The 21,044-nt window shown below is 36.2% G+C and overlaps 1 protein-coding gene across 13 annotated transcripts in view; it reads left to right on the forward strand.

Moving 5' to 3' along the window:
- The window catches only part of TANC2 (tetratricopeptide repeat, ankyrin repeat and coiled-coil containing 2), a 593,508-nt gene that overhangs the window by 203,606 nt on the left and 368,858 nt on the right, over positions 1-21,044 (forward strand). For 5 of the 13 annotated variants that reach the window (XM_071210733.1, XM_071210734.1, XM_071210737.1 and 2 more), the window contains one exon: positions 3,336-3,471. The exons of the other annotated variants lie outside the window; for them this stretch is intronic. The gene's annotated coding sequence lies outside the window, so the exon portion shown is untranslated. The remainder of the gene's footprint in view (positions 1-3,335; positions 3,472-21,044) is intronic. 13 annotated transcript variants of the gene reach the window in all.

The following is a 21,044-nucleotide window of genomic DNA, read 5'->3' on the forward strand; positions in this document are numbered from 1 at the left end:
TTTTAAATGCAAAGTCAAATGCACCCTTTCCTTAAACATGGGTGGGGTCCCTCTCTTGGTTGGAGGAGATATCTTAATTCAGATCTCAGTTTCCATGATTTTCCTCCTAAAGCCATTTGCCCTTCCATCTCTCCCATCTCTGTCCCTTTTAGTCCAGAATGACAGTAGTTTTGTTCATACAGATCTCTTAAAAAGCTTGTTTGTTTAGCATGCAGGAAATGGGCCCAAAGCCTTCAGACAGTAAGACTTTCCACAAGTCCCTCCTGGATAACTGCATTTTCAGTCCCGACTTCCAATTTTCAAGTTTAGTTAATTTCTCAAATGGGGCACTATAGTGTGGAGTCTTGGTCTTCAGAAGCTTGGAATTTCCTAAATCAGTCTCTGGCTTAATTGTGCCCAACAATTCAGTTCTCAGCTTATCTCTTTCCTCTCACATTTTGCTGTAAGCTGCAAGGAGAAGCCAGGTTGCATTCTCCACATTTACTTTGGAAATCTCTTCAGCTAAATATCCAAACTTGTCACGTACAGAGTCTGCCTTCCATCTAACATCAGGAGTCAATTTTGCTAAGTTCTCTGCAACTTTAAAACATGGATCATTTCTCCTCCAGTTTCCAATAATAGTTTCATCATTTCCTTTAAAGCCTCACTGGAAATAACTTTTAGGGTCCATATTCCTACCAGCAGTCTCTTCAAAGCAATCTAGGCCTTTTACATAAAGCATCTCACAATTCCTCCAAAAAATACCTATTACCCATTTATAAAACTGTTCCAGCATTTTTGGTAATTGCAGCACTGGAACCCCACTCTCGGTAGTAATTTCTGTATTGGTTTTCCAAAAGGCTGCCAATGCAAAGTGCCAGAAAATATGTCTTTTATAAAGGGGATTTATTTGGGGTAAAAGCTTACAGTTCTAAGGCTGTGAAAAGTCCAGCTCAAGGCACCATTATAAGAGGCACTTTCTCTTCTATTCTCTCTCAGGCTTAGCTGCTCAGCTTTCAGATTTTGGCTGAAAGCTGGCATCAGGCTTGTCTCTTAGGGCTTCCTAAATCAGTCCACTCTTCCCAATTTCAGCTGTAAGCTATCAGGCTCATCTCTCCCTGGGACCTCAGCTGCTTGAGCCTTCTTTCTGTCACAAGACAGGATAAAAAATGATAGAGGTCTCTCTTCCTGTATCTGTCTGTTCATGTGAGTCCATTTATATCAGACCCAGCAAGGCAGCAGGGACTCAATCTGAGTCACACCTCACTGACCTAATGGAATCAAAAGTCCTAAAGCAGCCTTAGCAGGTAATCTAATCAAAGGCCCCTCGACTGAATTTAATACAGTCAAAAGGTTTCACATCCAGATGATTCATTATAATCTCAAACTGCCACAAGATGTTAGAATAATGCCTCAGTTTTGGGAGTAGGGCCTGGGGTAGCTGAAGTTCAGGTTAGGCACCTTCAGGAGTGAGCAACCTTGTCAGTTTTTTCCACTGTGTGGTACAAATATTTTAATTGTCTATTTGATTTGGATCATTATGTTTGGCAAACAACAGCAGGGTAGGCAAATCTGGAGGCCCATATTTGTTTGGCCCTCAAGTTATGAATGATTTTTACATATTCAGAGAAGAAGATATAATAGAAATCATATGGGGCCTGCAAATCCTAAAACATTTACAATCTGTCCCTTTGCAGGAAAAACAAAATAAAAAACCAACCCCTGAAAGGAACTTAAGTATGTAGATCAAGAGATATATTAGTAACAGTAGAAAAATGACCAAAAGACATAAACATGTATTTTATATAAAAGGAGACACAGATGGTTAATATACATAAGATAAGGATACCTAGCCTCATTAATAATTGGAAAAACACAAATTAAGATCACTTTGAGATACCATTTTAAACCTACTAAATTGGCAAAAAATTCAAGAAACTCAACAAGACAAGTATTGGACAGTAACAGGGACTCTTATACATTGCTTCTTTGGAAAATAATTTGGTATTTTACTCAGAACTGAACCCTAAAGCCCAAAACTTAACTTCTAGATATATCCAAAAGAGACTCTTGTACATGTGCAGCAGGAGAAATATAAAATACATTGATAGTGCCATTGCTTATGGTCTTAGCCAAAGGGGTGCTGATGCTAAGTACCAGAACTCTGTTGGCTTTTATAAAGGGTTTTTATTTGGGGTAAGAGCTTACAGTTACAGGCCTGGAGGAGTCCAACTTAAGGTTACTTTTCTCACCAAATTGAAGCAAGATGGCAGGTGATGTCTGGGAGGGTTCGGCCTTCCTCTTAAGGCTCTGTGGATCCAGCTTCTGATCTCAGCTGTAGACTGGCATAGGGCTTATCTCTCTTCCTGGGGCTCATTTCTTTCTGGGCACAGCTGCTCTGTTCTCTTCAGCTGCAAACTATCAGACACATGGCTCAGCTCTCTCCAGGGCCCCAGGATCAAAGTTCTTGCTTCTTACATGCCTATGGAGTTCTCTCTTCCTCTGTGTATCATCCTCTGTGTATCTACTTCTGTGTTGTCTTTGAGTGGGTGTCCATTTATATAGCCCACCAAGGGGGCAGGGACTCAATCCTGCAAACCCTAATGACATGCTCAAATCAAAGCCCTAATCTTAACATAATCAAGTAAAAGTAAAACCTTTGAATTTAATATGGTCAAAGGGTATCACAACCAGAGGAACAGAGCAGTTTACAAACATAATCAGTATCTCTTTTTGGAATTCATAAATAATATCAAATTCCTACACTCAAAATAGCCAGAAATCAGAAACAGTAGAAATGGTGGGTATATTCAGTCATTGGGAATTGTATACAGCAGACAAAATTAATTATAGCCATGTGCATGAGCATGACTGAATACTGATGCACTCAGTGAAAAAAGAAAGAAAGTATATGTATTGAATGATTTCATTCATGTAAAGGTCAGCATAGGAAAATTTAAATAATACAGGCAGACCAGAAAGAGATAAGAGAATGGAGAAGAGATGGTATTCAAAGTTAATGGTTGAGAATTTTCAAATTTTGTGACATGAGTCAGCAGATTTAAGTAGTCCAGCAAGCTCTGAGGATGAAAAAATAATTCGACATGTTGTAGTGAATCTGAATAAACCCAATAAAAAAATAGAATATCTTAAAAGCAGCCAGAGAGAAAAGACAGATTACATATAGATTAACAGTAATATTAACAGCTGATTGCTGAACAGCAACAGAGGAGTCACAGACAAGGGAATAATATGATCAGTGTAAAGGGAAAATAATGGTCAACTTTGAAGTCTACATTCAAAGCATAATTCAAGAGTGAAAGTGAAATAAAATGTATTTTTTTTTAAATCACAAGATTGAGAAAGTTTGCCACTTCTGGAAATAACTACTGAAATCACTACTAAAAGGGGTTCCTCAGGAAGAAGGATATCTCACCCAGAAGGAAGCAGTGAGACACAAGAAGCAATATTAAGCAGAAAATTGGCAAAGATGTAAGTTAATCTAAACAATCATTTGCTTTATAAAACAACAACAATAATATTGACTAATTTGAAGAGGGGTAAAGAAAGAAAGTAAAATACAGAAAATTACATGTGAGGAAGAGGGCAGTTGAAAAAAGGTTTAAACTTGAATTTTAGACTTTATATTAAGGTGTATTCAAAAATACTTGTGAAGTAATTGATATAGAATATATAAAAATACCCTATTAGAAGGGACAAAAATGTAAAATTCATTGAAGTGAGAAATAATAAAAATAACCAAAACTACTCTGTGCATTTAGAAATTAAAACGAAAAATAAATTTTTAAGTAAGTTATAAATCAAAGAATAAATCATAATAGAAATTAGACTTGAATGATAATGAAAATATTATGTATTTTTTTGTGAACTGAACAATTAAGTAGAAATTAACTACCTAAATGATTTATTAGAAAAGAAAGATTGAATATTTATAAGGTAAACATATAACTGAAGAAGTTAGGAAAAGAGTGAGAGAAAATGCATGAAAATAGAGGGAAAGATATATTAAATATAAGAAATTAAGTAGAAAACAAAGGAAATAGAGCCTCAATAAAACCGAAACCTTAATTAAATAGAGCAACTTTTAGCTACATTGAGGAAAAAAAATAGCACATTCATATAATTTTAGGAATGAAAAACTGGACATAACTATAGATCAAGGAGAGTTTTTTTCTTAATCATTAGAAAATGTTATCAACAGTTTTATGCTAGTGAGTTTGAAAATTTACTAAGTAGAGAATTTCTAGTAACCGTATATTATTGGTTTACTTAAACTGACTGAAGAAGAAATAGAAATACAAAAATACCTGTTACATTTAATAAATTGGATCAGTAGTTAAAAAACCTAACCTCTTTATATGATACAAAAGTTTTTCAAGGCCATGATGGTTTTACTTCTTGGGCTGCTAAACACTAAAGGAACAGGTAAACCCTAGCTTGTGTGAATTCTTACATGCAACAGAAAAATAAAGAAGCTCCTTTATTTACTTTATAAAAGGAACATATTTAGTGTAAAATGAAGAAGTGATATTATAAACCAGTTTTACGTATAAACATACGTTAAAAAGTCTCTGGGCTAAAGTATTACCAAACAAATCCAACAATATTAAAACAGAAACAAGAACAACTGCAAAAGTAAAGTTTAACCCAGAAGTCAAAAATGATGTAACAGGAGAACCTGTTATTTTTATGTAATTTCAGTTTTACAGGAAAGTTACAAGATTATACAAGGGAATGTATATATTTTTCTTGTTTTCTTAAAAAACAAGAACATTTTCTTATAACCACAGTCCAGTTATCAAAATCAGGAAATTTAACATTGTTGCAATAGTATTATCTAATCTAAGTTCCATATTCAAATTTCATTAATTGTTATAATAATATCCTTACATATATATATATTTTACCCCAGCCAAAGATCCAGCCCAGGTTCACAACTGAATTTAATTTTTCTGCCTCTTTGGTGTCTGTTAACCTGAAACTATTTCTCAGCCTTTCTTTGCCTTTCTTCATGTTGACCTTTTTGTAGGGTTCAGATTAGTTTGGTTTAGTTTGGTTTGTTTTGGTTTGGTTGGCTATCCCTCGATTTGTATTTGTGTGATATTTCCTCATGAATAGATTCAGACTTACTCATTTTTGGTAGAAGTGTCACAGACGTGATGTTGAGTCATTCTCAGTGCATCATATTAGGGTATATATGGCAGTTAGTCACACTATTGGTGATGTTAACTTTAATCACTTGGTTGAGGTGGATTATGCCAGTTTTCTCAACTCTAAAGTTACTGTTTTCCCCTTTGTAATTAATAAGTGACTTTTGGGGAGATAACTTTGAGTTTATGTAAATATTCTGTTCCTCATCAAACTTTCCTCCACGAGATTTAGCATCTTTTTGATGATTTTCTACAATTTCATCATTCCTTCTATATTTATTAGTTGGTATGCTGCTATAAGGAAAAACTTTTCCTTTATTAATCTGTTATTTGTATCAATATGGACTCATGAGTTCTTGTATTATTCACTTATATTTAGTTAAATAAATTGCTCCATCTGGCTGTTGTGTCCTTTAATGGGGGAGGAGGGCAGGGTCTCATTTCCACTCTGGGAAAGTTACCTTGTGATTAGAAGGAGGAGAGACGGAAGAAAGAAAAGGGGGAGAGGAAGGAAGGAAGGAGATAGGGTAGGTAGGTGATGGCTTAAACTAACAGTTTTATTATAGTATTTAGGAAATTTAAATATGTCAAAAATGAAAGTAAACTGAGGGAAACCAAAACTAGGTATTCAGGTGGATAATGATATTTTATCATTTAAACCTAATTTTTGAAATAAAATGACTAAGCAAATTCAAAATACCTTTTTCTCCTTATATTTTCATCTCTCACAGCTTACTTTACATCAGTACACATTTGTTCAATATTCCAATTAGAGACCCTGAGTAATTTGTAAGCTCTGATGGAATCTCCTATTCTACTCACTAACATTTACTAACCTGAATTTGTGTCAGATTTCTGTAAGCTGTCTTCTTAAATAAGATAACGTCCCAATGACTTTTTAAAGCAATTTAAAATCAGTCATGTTAGGTAGGGGGACAAACTATTTTTTTAATTGAGAGAAGTTGTGGGTTTACAGAACAATCGTGCATAAAATACAGGATTCCTGTCTATTTGTACCTTACATCAATGTGGTACATTGTTAAAATTAATAAAAGCACACTTTTATAATTGTACTATTAGCTATAGTACATGATTTATTTAAGGTTCACTGTGTTGTGTAGTTTCATGGATTTAAAAAATTTTTTATTCTGTTACCATATATACAACCTAAAATTTCCCCTTTTAGTTATTTCTAATATATAATTCATTGCTGTTGATTATGTTCATGATGTTGTACTACCATTACCACCATCCATTACCAAAACTTTTACATTGTCCCAAATAGAAACTCTGTATATTTTAAGTCTTAACTCCCTAATTTCTACACTTACCCTGTTCCCTGATAACCTTTATTCTAGATTTTGATACCATAACTTACTTAGTCTAATTATTTCATATCAGTGAGATCCTACAATATTTGTCCTTTTGTGCCTGGCTTATTTCACGCAACATGATATCTTTAGTGTTCATACATGTTGTCACATAAATCAGACCTTCATACTTTTTTTTTTTTTTTTTGCAGCTGAGTAATAGTCCATTGTGTGTATTTACCCCATTTTGTTTATCCATTCATCCGTTGATGGACACTCGGGTTGCTTCCATCTTTTGGCAATTGGGAATAATGCCTCTATGAACATTATTCACAATTTTTGGATCCCTGCTTTCAATTCTTTCAGATATATACTAGAAGCAGGATTGCTGGATCACATGGTAATTCAAAACTTAAGTTTCTGAGGAACTGCAAAACTAACTTCTTTAGTGGCTGCATCATTTTATATTTCCTGAGCGATGAATGAATGTTCCTGCACGTCCTCTTCAACACTTGTAATTTTCTGTGTTCTTTTTTCTTGTTTGTTTTTTTGTTTTTGTTGTTGTTGGTTTTTAATAGTAGCCATTCTAATGGGTTTGAAATGATATGTCATTGTAATTTTGATATACATTTCCCAATGGCTAATAACTTTGAGCTTCTTTTCATGTATTGTCATTTGTGTTATTTTGGAAAAATGACTATACAAGTCTTTTACCCATTTTTTTCACTGGGTTGTTTGTTCTTTTGTTAAGTCAGGATTTCTATGTGTATTCCAAATATTAAACCCTTATCAGATAAGTGGTTTCCAACTATTTTCTCCCATTGTGAAGGTTGTCATTCTACATTCATACTAAAGTCCTTTGAGGCTCGAAAGTTTTTAACTTTGATGAGATCCCATTTATCTGTTTTTTTTTTTTTCTTTAGTTGCTTATGCTTTAGGTGTAAAGTCTAAGAAACTGTTGACTAACATAAGGTCCTGAAGATGCTTCCCTATGTTTTGTTCTAGAAATTTGATAGTTCTGGCTCTTATATTTAGGTCTCTGATCCTTTTGAGTTGATTTTTTTATATGGTGTGAGGTAGGGGTCCGCCACCATTTTTTTGTAAACAGAGATACTGCTCTCCCAGTACCATTTATTGAAGAGCCTACTCTTTCCCAATTAAGTGGTCTTTGCCCCCTTGTCAAAAGTTGACCATATATGTAAGGGTTGACTTATGAACTCTCAGTTGGATTTTATTGGTCTATATGTCTGTCCTTGTGCCAGTACCATGCTGCTCTGATTACTGTGGCTTTCTAATAAATTTTAAGATTGGGAAGTGTGAGTTCTTCAACTTCGTTCTTTTTTGAGATTTTTTTGCTATTCAGGGTCCATTATCCTTCCATATAAATCTGGTGATTGGTTTATCCATTTCTGCAAAGAAGGCTGTTGGAATTTTGATTGGAATTGTGTTGAATTTGTAAATCACTTAGGGTAGAATTGACATCTTAATGTTTTGTCTTCCAATCCATGAATACAGAATGTCCTTTCAGTTTTTTAGCTCTTCTTTGATTTCTTTCAGCAATATTTTGTAGTTATCTTCATACAAATCCTTTCATCCTTGGTTAGAACTATTCCTGAATATTTGATCATTTTGTTGTTGTTGTAAATGGAATTTTTTTTCTTGATTTCTTCTTCTGATTATTCATTACAAATATATAGAAACACTGTAGATTTTTGGGTGGTGATCTTTTACCCACTCCATTGATGAATTCATTTATTAGCTCTAGGAACTTTATTGTGGGTTTTCCCATATTTTCTATATATAGGATCATGCTGTCTGCAAAAAAGGAAAGTTTCACTTCTTCCAATTAGGATGCCTCTTGTTTCGTTTTCTTGCCTAATTTCTCTGGCTAGAATTTCCAGTAAACATTGAATAATGATGGTGACAGTGGGCATCCTTGTCTTTTTTGCAGCTCTTAGAGGGAAATTTTTCAGTCTTTCACCAAGGAGTATGATGTTAGCTGTGGGTTTTTCATATACGCCCTTTATCACGTTGAGGAAATTTCCTTCTATTCCTAGTTTTCTAAATGATTTTGTTGTTGTTGTTGTTTGTCTTTATTTATTTTTTTATGAGGTCCCCATATACCTCCCATCCCCCTCACCCTATTCCTTCCCCCATAACAACAACCTCCTCCATCATCATGAGACATTCATTGCACTTGGTGAATACATCTCTGAGCACTGCTGCACCTCATGGTCAATGGTCCACATCATAGCCTGCACTCTCTCACAGTCCACCCAGTGGGCCATGGGAGGACATACAATGTCCGGTAACTGTCCCTGCAGCACCACCCAGGACAACTCCAATCCCTGAAAATGCCCCCACATCACATCTCTTCCTCCTACTCCCTACCCCCAGCAGTCACCATGGCTACTTTCTCCACACCAATGCCACATTTTCTTCGATTACTAATCACAGTAGTTCAAGAATAGAATATCAGTAAGTCACTCTAATCCATACTCTATTCCTCCATCCTGTGGACCTTCGAATGGTTGTGTCCACTCCACATCTATATCAAGAGGGGGCTTAGATTCCACATGGATGCTGGATGCAATTCTCCTGCTTTCAGTTGTAGGCATTCTTGGCTCCCTGGTGTGGTGGTTGACCGTCTTCGCCTCCATGTTAGCTGAGTGGGGTAAGTCCAAAAAACCAGAGTGTAGGAGTTGCAAGTCTGTTGAGGCTCAGGGCCTGGCTATCACATGGTCAGTCCAGAGATTCAGGTCTCATTCAGGCACTCATTCTGTTGTTCTTGTTTTAATCAAGAATGAGTGCTGGCTTTTGTCAACTGCCTTTTCTGCATCAATTGAGATAATCATATGTTTTTTTCCTTCATTCTGTTTATGTACTGTATTACATTAATTGATTTTCTTTGTTGAACCACCCTTGCATACCTAGGATAAATCCCACTTCACCATGGTGTATAATTCTTTCAGTGTGCTGTTGGATGCCGTATGCTAGGATTTTGTTAAGGATTTTTGCATCTATATTATTAAGACATACTGGTCTGTAATATTCTTTTCTTATAGTATCTTTATCTGACTTTGGTGATGTTGGCCTCATAGAGTGAATTAGGGAGTGTTCCCTCCTCTTCAATTCTTTGGAAGAGTTTGAGCAGGATTGGTATTAACTCTTCTTGGAAAGTTTTGTAAAATCCCCTGTGAAGCCATCTGATCCTGGGCTTTTATGTTTTGGGAGATTTTTGATTACTGATTTGATCTCTATAATACTAGTTATTGGTTTGTTGAGATCTATTGTTTCTTCTTGAGTCAGTGTAGGTAGGTGGTGTGATTCTAGAAATTTGTCCATTTCATCTGAGTAATCTGTTGGTGATCAGTTTTTCAAAGTATCCTCTTATAGTCCTTTTTAATTTCAGTAATGTCAGTAGTAATTTTCTTTTCATTTCTGGTTTTAGTTATTTGTGTCCCTTCTTTTTTTTCTTCTTAGTCTCACTAAAGATTTGTCATTTTATTGATCTTCTCAAGGAGCCAAATTATGTTGTTGTTTTTTTAAATCTCTTTGTTGTTCTTTTATTCTCCATTTCATTTATCTCTGCGCTAGTCTTTGGTTTAATTTGCACTTCTTTTTTCTAGTTCTTCCAGATTTGAGATTAGACTCTTGATTTGAGATGTTCCTTCTTTTTTATGTAAACACTTGGAGCAATAAAATTCCCTCTCAGCACTGCCTTTGCTGCATCCCTTAAGTTTTGGTATGTTGTATTTTCATTTTCATTCACTTCAAGATAGTTCCTGATTTCCCTTATGATTTCCTCTTTAGCTGTTTAAGAATATATTGTTTAATTTCTACTTATTTATGAATTTTCCATTTCTCCCTCTGTTATTGATTTCTTGCTTCATTCCATTGTAGTCAGAAGATACATTGCATAATTTCAGTATTTTTAAAACTTATTGAGATTTGTTTTGTGACCTAACTTATTGTCTATTCTGGAGAATGATCCATGTGCAATATATATTCTTTTGTTGGGTAAAGTGTTCTATATATTTCTGCTCTGTCTATTTGGTTTAGAGTATCATTTAAGTCTTTTATTTCCTTATTGATCTTCTGACTAGGTCCATTATTGAAAGTAGTATGTTAAAAGTCTTCTACTATTCATGCACAACCATAAATTTCTCCCTTGAAATTTGTCAGTTTTTGCTTCATGTGTTTTCAGATTCTTTTGTTAGGTTCATGCAATTATAACTGTTAGGTTTTCTTGTTGAGTCGATCCTATTATTTGTATATAATGACTGTCTTTGTCTCTCGTCACAGTTTTAAATTAAAGTCTATTTTGTTTGATAATAATATAGCAACTCCAGCTCTCTTTTGGTTATTCCTTGCATGGTGTGTTTTTTCCATCCTTTCGTTTTCAACCTAGTTATTATTTTGAATTTGAGGTGACTCTCCTGCAGAAAGCATATTGTCTTTATATCCATTCTGCCAATTTCTGCCCTTTGACTGGAGAGTTTAATCCATTTACATTTAATGTCACTACTGCTACTGCAGGACTTTCTTCTGCCATTTTGCTATTTAGTCTTTGTAAACCTTATATCTTTTTTGTCCCTCAGTTATCTGATAATGTCTACTTTTACATCCCTTATTTATATCTGCATATATTTTTCATATGTTTTCCTTATGATTACCATGGGTTTAAAATTTAACATCCTAAATATATTAGCAATCATATCTGATATGACAGCAGACTGACTTCAGTGACTTAAACATACACTGTTCCTATACTCCTCCATTGCCCCACCTTTTTTTATACTTGTTACAAATTATATCTTTGTACATTGCATGCCCCAAACCATGGATTTACCATGACTTTTTATGCATTTGCATTTTAGCACCTGTAGCAAGAAGTAAAGTTACATATCAGTAAATACAATTATTATTACTCAAGTGGTTACCTTTACCATATATCTTTATTTCTTTATAATGCTTTGAGCCATTGTCTACTGTCCATTCTTTTCAGTCTGAAGAACTCCCTTTAGTGTTGCTTGTAGGGTAGGTGTAGTGATGATGAACTACCTTTCCTGGGAATGTCTTAATCTCTTCCTCATTTTTGAAAGAAAATCTTGCCAAATAGAAAATTCATGGCTGGCAGTTTTCTTTAATTTCTTTAAGTATTTCAACCCATTGCCTTCTTGATTCCATGGTCTGATGAGGAATTGTCACAATCTAATATTTCCCTTTGAAATAACACACTGCTTTTCTTGAAAATAACACACTGCTTTTCTCTTGCAGCTTTCTGAACTCTCGCCTCCTTTGCATTTGATCAATATGTAATGGAATTTATTTTTCTTTAAGTTTATTCTGTTTGGTTTTCTTGTGTTTTCTTGACTTGCCCAGCATATGAATCCCTTAAACTGTCCTCTGCAACTTGGAGGAAGCATACTGTCTTCAAGTCTTTTCCATCTCCTTCATCCAGGGTGGGTTGGAACAGTGGCCACCCTCAGAGCCAGTCCCAAGTGATCTGAAGTAGCTAATCAAAACCATGCTAAGCAATTGGCCCATGCCCACTATCTTGGGGAAGTGGATTTTATGTCCCTTTCTGGCACCAGCAAGGTGCATTAATAGTCAGACTATACTCTGTTTGTTGTGAGAATTGGGTCTGGGAAGTGTGTAACTGCTGTACAGAGAGAGCAGTTTACTGGAATTTAATGTGATTTAAAAGCCTCTTCTTCCTACTCTTCCCTGGATGCTCTACAATATTCTCCTGAACTGCAGTTTCAAAAATATTTGATTCAGACAGTTCCTGCCTGTTTAATAGTTGTTCTTATGGACGGACTGATTCTGATTCTACCGTATTCCTTCCCTCTTGTATCATTCCCCTCCCCGCCATTTTCCCTTCAGTTTTTATTTTATTTTTAAACTGTTTTATTAGAGAAGTTGTGTGCTTACAAAACAGTTATGCATAATGTGCAGGATTTCCATACATCACCCCCCCAACCAACATCTTAACATTGTTGTGGAACATTTGTTATAGATTATGAAAGAACATTATCAGACACTAGCTGTGGTACATAGCATATACTTGGTATATTTTTTCCATACACCCCCTTTTTATTAACATTATGGTTTAGTATTATATATTTACTAATAGTTCATGAGAGAACACTTTCATATTTGTACTGTTTATCACAGTCCATCTTCCACCACATGGTTCACTGTATTATACAGTCACATACCTTGTACATTATATCCAAAGTGTATACTCAGTGGCTCTCATTTTCATCACAGAGTTGTGCAATCACTGTCCCAGTAGACGTTTGAACTTAGTCCAAAAGAAAAGATCCCATAACCCCATTATTGACCCTTCACGTTGATATAGTACCTTTTTTGACATTGATGCCAGAATATTACAATATTGCTAATAACTAGTCCATAAATTACATTAATTGTATTTTTCCCATGTATCACTATATTCTTAGCACCTTGTAATAATGATGTACATTTGTTCTAGTTCATAGAGGAACATTCTTGTATTTGTATTTTAACCATTATTCTCATCCACCTCTGGATTTACTGTGTTATTCAGTCCCTGGATTATTGTCTAGCTTTCTTTCAGTTGACATTTACATCCCATACATAACCCTATCAGCTGTAATCCCATTTATAAATCAGCTGTGTTAGTTATACTCACTATAATATGTTACCACCACCTCTATCCATTTCCATACTTTTACAGCCAGGCTAATTGAAAATTCTACATACATTAAGCATTAGTGCACCTTCTCAGTCCTCATCCTATTTCCTAGTAACCTATAGTATAGGTTTTAATTCTGTGTGTTTATTTTTTATATTTAGTTCGACCATACAATATTTTCCTTTGTATCTGGCTTATTTCACTTAGCATAATGTATTCAAGGTTCATCCATGTTATCATTCGTGTCACAGTTTCATTTCTTCTTACAGCAGTATAGTAGTCCATTGTATGTGTATACCTCATTTTGTTTAGCCATTCATTGGTTAATGGACACTTGGGTAGTTTCCATCTTTTGCCAATTGTGAATAATGCTGCTATGAACATTGGTGTGCAAATGTCTGTTTGCGTTACTATTTTCAGTTCTTCTGGATATATTCCTACTAAAGGAATTGCTGGATCATATGGCAGTTCTATATCTAGCCTCCTGAGGAACCGCCAAACTGTCGTTCTCAGAGGCTGCATCATTCTACATTCCCACCAACCATGAAGATGTGTTCCTATTTCTCCACATCCTCTCCAGCACTTCCTGTTTTCTGTTTTTTAGTAATGACCATTCTGTGAGGTGTGAGGTGATACCTCATTGTCATTTTGACTTGCATTCCCCTAATAGCTAGTGATATTGAACTTTTATTTATTTATTTTAGGAGGTACCAGGAATTGAACCCAGGGCCTCCAACATGGGACACATGTATGTAACCACTGAACTACATCCACTCCCTAGTAAGAGTTGTTTTTTTGTTTTGTTTTGTTTTGTTGGTTTTTAAGAAGTACTGGGGATCAAACCCGGGACCTATTGCATGGGAAATAGGCACTCAACCACTTGAGGTACATCTGCTCCCCAATATTGAACATTTTTCATTTGCTTTTTTGGCCATTTGTGTTTTATCTTTGGAGAAATGTCTATTTAAATGTTTTACCCATTTTTAAATTGGATTGCTTGCTCTTTTATTGTTGAGTTGTATGATCTCTTTATATAGCATGGAAACCAAACCCTTATTGGATTGTGATTTCCAAATATTTTCTCCCATTGAGTAGGTCACCTTTTCATTTTATTGATGGAAGTCCTTTGAAGGACAAACGTGTTTTAAGTTTTTTCTTTCATTACCTGTGCTTTTGGTGATTTAAGAATCCACCATCTACCCAAGGTCTTGAAGATGTTTCCTTACATTTTCTTCTAGGAGTTTTATGGTTAGGTATTTGATCCATTTTGAGTTAATTTCTGTATAAGATGTGAGGTAGGGGTCCTCCTTGTTTCTTTTGGATATAGACATCCAGTTCTCCCAGCATCATTTGTTGAATAGACTGTTCTGACACAGCTGGGTGGGTTTGACAGCCTTGTCAAAAATCACTTGACCATAGATATGAGGGTCTGTTTCTGAATCATCAGTTTGGTACTTTTGGTCTATATGTCTATCTTTATGCCAGTATCATGCTGTTTTTACCATTGTAGCTAGGTAATATGATTTAAAGTCTGGAAGTCAGAGCCCTCCAATTTTGTTCTTCCTTTTTATGTTGTTTCTGGCTATTTGGGGCCCCTTACCCTTGCAAATAAATTTGATTATTTTGTTTTCCATTTCCTTAAAAAGGGCTGTTGGAATTTTTATCGGGATTGGCATTGAATCAGTGTATCAGTTTGGATCGAATTAACATCTTAACAATATTTTGTCTTCCCTTCCATGAACACAAAATGTTCTTCGTTTATTTAGGTCTTCTTTGGTTTCTTTTATTAGTGCAGTGTAGTTTGCTGAATAGAAGGGCTTTATGTCCTTGGTTAAGTTTATTCCTAAATATTTGATTCTTTTTGTCACTGTTATAAATGGAATTTTTTTCCTGATTTCCTCCTCATATTGCTCATCACTAGTGTATAGAAACACTGCTGGTTTTTGCATGTTAATCTTGTATCCTGACACTCTGATGAGTCTATTAGCTCTAGTAGCTTTTTTGTAGATTTTTCAGGATTTTCTTGGTATAGGATGATATCATCTGTGAATAGTGAAAGTTTTCCTTTTTCCTTTCCAATTTGGACACCTTTTATTTATTTTTCTTGCCTGATTGCTCTAGCTAGAACCTGTAGGACTATTTTGAACAACAGTCCATGACAGTGGGCATCCTTGTCTTATTCCTGATCTCAGTGGGAAAGCTTTCAGTCTTTCACCACTGTGAACAACGTTAGCTATTATTTTTCCATATATGGCCTTTATCATGTTTAGAAAGTTTCCTTTGATTCCTGTCTACTACTAACCAAAGTATTTTTCCCCAAGTACTTTTCTTGAGTGTTTTCCATTGTAGCTAGGTAATATGATTTAAAGTCTGGAAGTCAGAGCCCTCCAATTTTGTTCTTCCTTTTTATGTTGTTTCTGGCTATTTGGGGCCCCTTACCCTTGCAAATAAATTTGATTATTTTGTTTTCCATTTCCTTAAAAAAGGCTGTTGGGATTTTTATCGGGATTGGCATTGAATCAGTGTATCAGTTTGGAAAGAATGGTCGATTTTGTCAAATGCCTTTTCTATGTCAATCAAGGTGATCATGTGAGTTTTCTTCTTTGATTTATTAATGTAATGTATCATGCGGATTAATTTTCTTGTATTGGATCACCCTTGAATGCCTTGGATAAAATCCATTTGGTCATGATGAATGATTATTTTAATGTGTTGTTGGATTCAATTAGCAAGTATTTTGTTGAGAATTTTTTCATCTGTAGTCATTAGGGAAATAGGACTGTATTTGTCATTTTTCATAATATCTTTATCTAGCTTTGGTATTGGTGATATTGGCTTCATAGAATGAGTCTGTTCAATTTTTTGTAAGAGTTTAAGTAAAATTGGAATTAAATCTTTTTTGAATGCTTGTAGAATTCACCTATGAAGCCACCTGGTCCTGGGTTTTTCATTTTGGGGAGTTGTTTGATGACTTTCAGTCTCTTTGCTTGTGATTGGTTTGTTGAGGTCTTTTATCTCTTCTAGGGTCAGTGTAGGTTGTTTGTATGTTCCTAGGATTTTTTCTATTTCACATACATTGTCCAGTTTGTTAGCATACAGTTGTTTATAGTATCCTCTTATGATCTTTCTTACTTCTGCATGGTCAGTAGTAATGTTCCCATTTTAACTTCAGAGTTTATTTACTTCTCTCTCATTTTCTTTCTCAGTCTAGCTAAGGGTTTGTCAATTTTATTGATCTTCTTGAAGAACCATCTTTTGGTTTTGTTAATTTTCTCTCTTGTATTTTTTGTTCTCAGTTTCATTTATTTCTGCTCTGATCTTTGTTATTTCATTCCTTCTGCTTGCCTTGGGCATAATTTGCTTTTCTTTTTCTAGTTCTTCCAGCTATGTAGTTAGGTAATTGATTTTAGCTCTTCCTTTATTTTTTTAAAAATTTATTGGAGTATATCACTCATATATAAATATACACAAAGAATAAGTGTATAGTAATTGTTGTGATCTTACAAAACACATATATCGTCATGCAGAACTCTTGTACCTTACCCTACCAACAATACCTTATATTGTTGTTAAACATTCTTAAATAATGATTAAAGAGCATTGTCAAAATATTACTACTAACCAAAGTATTTTTCCCCAACCCACCCTATTATTATTATTATCTTTATATCATGCATATATTTAGACAGTAATTGTATAGTAAAAGTTGTGAACTTACAAAGCAGACATGCATAACATCATACAGGGGTCCCGTACATCAACCCTCCACCAACATCTTGCATTGTCTTGAGACGTTTGTTACAAATTATGAAAGAATATTGTCAAAATCTTACTACTAATTACAGTCCTTATCTGTATTTTTAATGTATTTTTCCCCCAACCCACCCTATTATTTTTTAACTATATTTTTTTTGACAGAAGTTATAAACTTATAAAACAATCGTGCACATGTACAGAATTCCCAAACAACACCCTTTATCAACACACCACACTGCAGTGGAACATTTGTTACAGATAAGATAATATCATCTGATTGTTACCATGTCCATGGTGTACATTTGGCACACAATTTTCCATACTGCCCTATTATCAGCACAGTACATCTTTAGCATAGATACAAGAATATTATATTACTGCTAACCACAGTCCATAGGTCATTCCAGTTGTATTTTTCTCATGCTTCTTCACATTTCCACCACCCTGCAATAGTGATGTACATTTGGTCTAGCTCACAAAGGACACTCTTGCATCTGTACCATCAGCCACAATTCTCATCCACCTCTTTGTTTACTGTGCTATTCTGTTCCTAGATTATTCTCAAGCATTCTGTCAATTGGCATTTATATGCCTGGACTACCATTTTCAGCCACATCCCCATTTATAAACTAGCTGTTACTCACTGTGTGTTACCATCCACTCTATACATTTCCACACTTTTACATTAAAGCTAATTAAAACTTCTACATACATTAAACATCAGTAGTCCATTTCATTCCTCCTCTTATCTCTTTTAAGAATTCACCACCTACCACCAGGGCTTGAAGATATTTTCCTACAATTTCTTCTAGAAGCTTTTTGGTTCTTGCTTTTATATTTAGGTTTTTGATCCATTTTGATTCATTTTGAGTTAATTTTTGGATAAGGTGTGAGATAGGGGCCCTCTCTCCTTCTTTTGGCTATGGATAGCCAGTTCTTTCAGCACTCTTTGTTGAATGGACTGTTCTACCTGAGCTATGTGGGTTTGACAGGCTAATCAAAAATCACTTGACCATATATATGAGAGTCTGTTTCTGAACCATCTGTTTGGTTCCATTGGTCTTTATGTCTGTCTTTATGCCACTACCCTGTTTTTTTAACCACTGTAGCAGGTAATATGTTTTAAAGTCTGGAGATGAGAGTCTTCCAACTTCACTTTTCCTTTTTAAGATGTTTCTGACTATTCAGGGCCCTTTCCCCTTCCAAATAAATTTCATAATCATGTTTTCAATTTAAAAAAAAATGCTGGTGGAATTTTTATTGGGACTGCATTGAATCTGTATGTCAATTTGAGTAGAATTGACATCTTTTTTTTTTTTTTTTTTGTTTTTTAAATTTTGTAATTATTTATTTATTTATTTTTTTTAATTTTTTTATTTTTTATTGACTTTGTAATAATATTACATTAAAAATATATATGTGAGGTCCCATTCAACCCCACCCCCCCACCCCCCCTCTCCCCCCCCCCAACAACACTCGTTCCCATCATCATGACACATCCATTGGATTTGGTAAGTACATCTTTGGGCACCTCTGCACCTCATATACATTGGTTCACATCATGTCCCATACTCTCCTCTATTCCATCATGTAGGCCCTGTGAGGATTTACAATGTCCGGTGATTACCTCTGAAGCACCATCCAGGGCAGCTCCATGTCCCGAAGATGCCTCCACCTCTCATCTCTTCCTGCCTTTCCCCATACCCTTTGTCCATTATGTCCACTTTTCCCAATCCAATGCCACCTCTTCTATGTGGACACTGGATTGGTTGTGTCCATTGCACCTTTATGTCAAGAGGAGGCTCAGATTCCACCTGGATGCTGGATGCAATCCTCCCATTTTCAGTTGTAATCACTCTAGGCTCCATGGTGTGGTGGTTGTCCTTCTTCACCTCCATCTTAGCTGAGTGTGGTAAGTCCAATAAATCAGATTGTAGGTGCTGGAGTCTGTTGAGGCTCAGGATCTGGCTATCACATTGTCAGTCCAGAGATTCAAATCCCCTAAATATATCTTAAACCCCAACATTAACTGCACCTCCAGCACATTAGCATGAAAGTCTTATGAAGGGAGATCCCATCTGAGTCCAGATTCATCACACATAAACACCATTTCCAAAGAGGGGCCATCTGCCCTGGTAGTTAACCCCATCAGCCATGACCATAACTCCCATGGGTCTCTTTAGCCCTCAAAGGAACCAATATCTGGGGGTTGTATCTGCTTTATCTGTCTCTCTGACTCTGCTCTGTTGTGCATGAGGGCAAACCTTCTGCCAGCCTCCAGACTCTTTTTTAGAAACTCGTAGCCATATAAACTCATTTCTCCTTTCCATTTCCCCCTTACTTTAGGTCAAACAGCATTTTAAAGTCATGGTATTTTATGTAGACATGGATATTCTGCTGATCCGCATTGAACCTTCCGTATAAGGTCATTTTCCAGTTGCATCATCAGTTGGTAGTTGATAGTGGTCCCTCGTTGCCAGGGAGGCTCATCCCCGGGTGTCATGTCCCACGCTGGGGGGAAGGCATTGCATTTACATGCTGAGTTTGGCTTCGAGACTGGCCACATTTGAGTAACATGAAGGCTGACAGAAGGAAATTCCCAGGCACAAAGTTGCTCTAGGCCTTGTTATTATTTTGGGTTTATCAGCTCACAAGCATAGTCATTAGTATCAGGGGCTCACTGTTGAACCCTCACTCCCTCCCGGTCCCCACCACTGTACCTGGGAGACTGTCGCTGCTCCCCTAGGGACCACGACAGAGCACCACTGGCCGGGAACCCAGTACCCCCCCTACTGTGGTTTTTAATTGTTGCCACTATGAGTATATCCAAACATTACCATGCACCCTGGACATATGTTCTGTACAGCTCCCTGTCAGTCATATATCATCTGTCATTGGTATCCCATACCAGTATCCCTCCATTGCCATTGTTGAAACACTCTGTGATCCAGAACTCCCCGAAATTTGAAGCCCAATATAATGTCATGGTCCCTTACTAGGGAATGGCATATAGCGATGAGTTTAAAGGATAGATAAAGAACTTGGATAAAGTTAGATAAAGAACTTAGATAAAGAATGTTGACTTGAAAAAATTCCACATCCTATTTTTTTCTTCCCCCCCCCCCCCCCCCCCCTAATTATTCAGCTTTTCTTCACAGGAGTCCTAGACCACAGCAATGTATATATATAATATACAGCACTCCCACATATCCACCAGAAAACCTTTTCCCTTCCACAGTGATACTCTTACGCCCTATTCATATCATATTTACTTAAAGTGATGTACAGAGTCTGAGACATTAGCTTTCTAACAAGGTGACATCTGTATTTACATTATGGTGCATACTTTAGGATACACAGTTCTTTACATTTTTAGTTATCCTATGTTTTACATTATGGTTTAAATTATCAGTCCGTCATCTCCTATATGTTATGGTGTAATATTACATGTTTTATATCCATCCTTGTGTACTCTCAAGAAACTCCTCTCTTACCCCCCATTTACTTTGGTTCCACACATTTAACGTCCATTTTCCCTTCCACCTTAGTGCCCTCAGTGATAGCCAACCTCCGTTTCCTGAGGAGCCACTTCCAGAGATAGATGGAATAGTGTTCAGGGCCTAACTTGCTCAACTGCCCCAATGCCCTGGGAGCCACCCTTTCTCTCGAGGGATACAGTTCCCTCTATTGGATGGCATTAGTCCTCCCCAGGATGTGGGTCCACCCCCACTCTCACTACTTGGGTTTCTACCCCATGGTGTCACCCACTCTGGCAGAATGAGCATTTAGACATTCCCCAGGAGCCCGTCCTGCATCAGACCCTCCCCTCCGAGCATTCTAAACAGGTAACCCTCTTTATTATATTTTGATATGATTTTCTCGGCATTTTACTCTCCACCAACACCTGACCCTCTCCTGGTTCGTATGCTACCCCTCCCTCCCCCCACTTTTGGGCAACGTTACCCACCCGTCCCTCCCCAGCCACCCTCAAACCCGCAAAGCCCCAAGCAAAGGCAACCCCTTGCCCCCCTTTTATCTCTTCTTTGTGTTCATACTTACCACCATCTCGTCTTAAATTCCACCCCTGCAGACATCGGCTCATATCCTTCCTCCACCCTCCAATTTCCTGCAAGCCTATCGTTCAGT

The sequence above is a fragment of the Dasypus novemcinctus genome, chromosome 21 (assembly GCF_030445035.2).
Source record: "Dasypus novemcinctus isolate mDasNov1 chromosome 21, mDasNov1.1.hap2, whole genome shotgun sequence".
NCBI classification, from domain to species: domain Eukaryota; kingdom Metazoa; phylum Chordata; class Mammalia; order Cingulata; family Dasypodidae; genus Dasypus; species Dasypus novemcinctus.